The sequence below is a fragment of the Galeopterus variegatus genome, unplaced genomic scaffold (assembly GCF_000696425.1).
Source record: "Galeopterus variegatus unplaced genomic scaffold, G_variegatus-3.0.2 Scaffold220, whole genome shotgun sequence".
NCBI classification, from domain to species: Eukaryota; Metazoa; Chordata; class Mammalia; order Dermoptera; family Cynocephalidae; genus Galeopterus; species Galeopterus variegatus.
This window is the reverse complement of record NW_007726331.1, coordinates 582,785-587,351: the sequence shown is the minus strand read 5'-3', so window position 1 is coordinate 587,351 and position 4,567 is coordinate 582,785. Positions and strand designations below refer to the sequence as shown.

Here is a 4,567-nt window from a genome sequence, read left to right as displayed (position 1 = left end):
TTTCTACTTCTTTGGGTGTTTTCTTCATTTTATGGGTGTTTTCTTCATTTTGTGGGTATGTTCTTTCTCTTTGGGGTGATTTATTCTTCTTGTGGGTGGCTTCCTATTTTGTGTGTTTTCTTCTGCTTGGGGCTTTCTTCCCTTTTTGGTTTATTTCTTCTTCTTCCTTTGGGTGTTCTCTCCTTCATTTTGGTGTTTTCCTCTACGTTTTAGTGTTTTCCTCTCTCTTTTTTTTTTTTTTTTTTTCTGGTCCAACTTCTCAGCCAGCTCCATCTTCACATGGTGCCTCAACTGCAGTGCACTGGTGACCTCCATGTTCTAATTGGTCTGGATGGAGAGAAGCAATTGGTAGCCACCTGATGCAGCTGGAGACTCAGGGCACAGGGAAGGGGGCACAGGGCACTGGCTTATAGGATGCCTTCCTAGGTACCATTTCATGTGAGATCTCCACCACCCCATTTTACAGATGGGGGGAAAATGCCCAGGGGTTGAGGGTGGAAGGCAGGCTGGCAGGGCAGGTGACACACCAGCCTGATGATGCCAGTCTACAGCTTAGCCAGATGCTCCTAGAGCTCACAGGCCTGGGACAGCACACAGCTGGTGGTGGTGTGGTGGTGCTGCATGCCCTCCAGCACCTGCCTGTGCTGCTTGCCTCAGAGCCCAGCAGCCTGCCCCAGATCCAGAAGCCACTTCTCCTTCTCCTGCTTCAGGTGGCTCAGACCCTCATTATCCTTTACCTGAGCCTGGAGCTGACATGCCAGGCTCTCCAGCTGTTTCTACAGCTGCTCAGCCTCCACCTGCAGCCACCATTCTTCCTCACTGGGCCCTGCTGGAGACTCCAGGGATGGAGGGTCAGCTGAGAAAGGAATTGGATGATAAGGGTCTCTGGCCTCTGGAATTGCATGAAACCCTCTTCTTGACCCACAGCTCCTAATTCAGACTCCTCTTCCCAGACCATGGCTTCCTGGCTAATCATTCCTCATGCCCAGATGACAGTCAATCATACAAACTACTTTCAAATAGAGTTCTTCACATTCATGTGCTCAAGACAACTGTGGGTGGCTGACAATGAGCATTCCACCTCTCTTTGCAGACAGGGACACTGAGTCTCAGATGAGCATACTCGCTGTCTGCTGGCACACACCTCTTTCTCTTCCCCCAACGTGCTCCCAGGCCACCACAGCCCCAGCTTACCTGTCCACCTGCTTATATCGGCCAAGTAGGTCTCTGGCTCCTGGACCTGACTCAGGCCATGTTCCTCCTTCAAAGCATGCACCTTCCCAGAGACAGGGGCATGAGCCATGGAGGGAGTGGCTGCAGAATGGACAGGCTGCCACCTTCCTCTCTACCCCCACCCCCATAAAACCAAACCCTGTGCTGCAGCCACTCACTTGTTGTGGCAGGAGCTTGGATGTCTCGAGCTTTTTCATAAGGAGCTGCAAGGCCACCTTTTCCACCACGAGGACCAGAAGCTTCCCCTTCAGTTGGGACTGGTGACACTTGAGATCCTCATAGTTGTTCCTATGGCCAGAAGTGGTGGAGAATGGAAAGAATGAATAACAGAAAGGAACACTTTGGTGATCAATGCACTGACTATGACCCATAACCAGATGATCATGGCATGGGAAGGGGACCCCAGGAATGAAGAGTCACAGGTTTTAGTCCAGAGAGTGGACATGAACTTCCTGAGGCCACACATGAGTCACTGGCACAGCTGGGGCAAGAGCTTGGCTCTGCACCTGTCCAAACCTGTGCATCCAGCTCTTCATACTCACCTATACCCCACCCACCTCCCACCACATCACCCACACTGAGGACCCCCAGACCTGCCACCCATCTTCCCCCTCCTACCTGTTGTACTCCAAGTGCAGGTTGAGAGCATCTCGCTCTTTTATCAAGTCATGGTAGGACTGCAAATACAGAAAGGTGAAGTCAGGATTCAGGAGGGAGAAGACGTAGTTGGGGCACACTAACACCAACACCTATAGTAACCATTCGGCAGTAACATTTCCTCACCCTGAATCACTCTTGACATCTTTTTCAAGGCATTTCCATGCCCATGTTCTCAGTTGGTTTTAGTAAGGACTCAATAAGTGTGGAAGAGGAAGGGAAATAGATCTGATTGACAGAGGCCCAGGGATATCAGGTCATGTTGCCATTGTTATGATTATTATCACCATCATTTGATTCCATATTCAGTGCATCACCGAGCACCATGCTTAACAATCCATTGAATCCTCACAACCACCATAGGAGGGAGTTACTAGTATTATCTCCATTTTGTAGATGAAGTACAAATTATTAGAGGTTAAGTGCTAAGATCACTTACAGCTGGGATGTGAACATCCAGGTCTATCTAATTCTCTAAACCCATTTTTCCCCCTGGGGGTGGAGGTGCAAACATGAGTGCAGGTGGCTGGGCACACCCTCTCAGCCTCCTTCTGCCACACAGAAATAGCAATCAAATTCCACTGCAGCTCTTTTATCTGCTGCTCACATGAACACAGGCAGCTCGCCAGATGTTCACACTCCCCTGGAATGACAGAGGTCAAGATGGAACCCAAAGGACTCCCCCAAAGGTCTGCCAAGGCACCAGGTTGAGGGAGGACAGGTGCCCAGATTCGCACCTGCTTTCTGCCAGACTGCATGGTGAGCATCAGCCAGGGCTCCCTGTAACTGTGCCTTTTTGGACATTGAGACGTCAGTGGTCTGAATCTGAGCCTTTGGGAGAAAAGCCAAACAGGTGCTTAGAAAGAGGGAGAGGAAGGTTCTCTAGGGGACATGAGGGATGCCATACAGTCTGCTTACCCACTGTTGTTCCAGCAGGGAGCTCGCCTGCTGACACCTACTCTCCTGCTATAGGAAGAGGAAAGAAACATCTCCTACTGGGGAGGCAGAGATGCAACAGCAAGGGACAGGCCCCAGGAATGCCACCAATGGCCCAGGACAGGCCCACCATTAAGACCAGATTCTCAGGGACATTGTGGGGCTGAGGGTGGGCTGTAGGAGGTGAGCTTTGTCCAGGATGGTAGTGGGCAAGACAAGCCCATGGCCTCTCCATCTGAGTCCTTCCCCCAAACCATCAGCCATGGAATGAGTAAACAAAGAAATCACGTTCCTCTTTGCAGTTGATCCAGGCCTTCTTGGTGCCATTTTTTCTGTGTGGAGAGTCACAGGAAGGTGACTGAGGTTGTCACCCTTGGCTCCATTCCCCAGACCAGAGTGGTGGGCAGGGGACAGGAATGAATTTTCAAAGGAAAGTTCTCAGACCCTATGGAGATGCAAATTGACAAACTCTCCTCAAATTCCCAAGGAAAGAAAATTTGGGTCTTTGTTGGTTTTTGCTCACAGCTACAGAGCTGAATGTCTGAACTTGGATTCTCTTTAAAGGACAACCACACAAACCTCGAGAAATGGAGGCTGAGAAAGGAAAGAGTACCCTTCTTCCAGCTTGTGATTCACAAGGGTACATGTATTCGCCATGAACCACACACTATGGGACAGGGACTGTTCTTAATAGCAGGGATCCAGGAATGAAAAAGACAGGCAAGATCTCTGTCTCCCTGATGTTTCAAGTATGCCTAGAAATCTTTCATTGTTAAAGCTGAAAGTGATCTTTGACACCCTCTAATTCTATCTCAGTACACTCAAGCCCAGGCAGGAGAGGTGGCTTGTCCAAAACCAAAGACACAGTAAAGTAGGAACTAAGTCAGGGTGGAAACGTAGGGCTTCTGACAACAGCCTAGTGTTTCCAGCAGGGGGACAGACCAGGGCATGGGTAGTGACGATTCGAGCAGGGGTGTATGGAGAAGAGAAAGTGGACAGACAGGGCAGCAACAGAAAGAGCCAAGCTGCATGGTCTGGGGTCCCTCCCACTGAAACCTAGGCCCCCCAGCACCCCATTCTCCCTTGGCACCAAGGGCCTCCAGCCCCTTTCTGTAGAATCCCAAGGGGAAATTTGAGCCCAGGATTGGCAGCGTGGAATCAGGGGACCCCAATGGACTCTTACCAATTCCTGGATCATGCTCCTTCAATGTCATACCCATGGAGTAGAAAAGATGACAACTACATCAGACTTCTCTTTAGAAACCATGTAAGCAAGAGAAGAGTGTAGTGAAATATTTAAAGTGTTGACAAACAAACCCAGCCCAGAATTCTGTTTCCTGAAAAACTATCCTTCAAAAGTGAAGCCAAACATACATTTAAAAAACTAATACCAATTTTTCTCAAACTTTTTCAAAAAATGGAAGAGGAGGGAATACTTCCTAACTCATTCTGTGAGGCCACCATTACCCTGGTACAGATTGAAATGATTTGGGCAAGACTCAAGCTGTGAAGTTCAGTTGTCCAGGATTTGCTCCACAGAAGATAAACATATCTATCCCTCCAGAGAGCACTGACTGAAAGGTGCTCTGGTCCCAGAATCCTAGGGAATTCAAATGTGAGATACAGACTCAGAAATAAATTGTAAAGTGTCTCTAGAGAGTAGAAACTTTGGAGAAAACCAAGCCAAACCCATTCTCCCAATTGTCAGCCAGAGATATTGTCTACATTTTGAGCCCACTGC

General features: G+C 49.0%; 1 long non-coding RNA gene across 1 annotated transcript; it reads right to left on the bottom strand.

Annotated features, from left to right (window-relative positions):
- Nucleotides 1–251: 251 nt before the first annotated feature.
- Nucleotides 252–4,090, bottom strand: LOC103585204. Its single transcript, XR_550044.1, has 4 exons — nt 4,010–4,090; nt 1,852–1,910; nt 1,392–1,521; nt 252–327 (listed from the first exon to the last, which is right to left on the bottom strand). It is a non-coding gene; the product is annotated as an uncharacterized LOC103585204 (long non-coding RNA).
- Nucleotides 4,091–4,567: the final 477 nt, after the last annotated feature.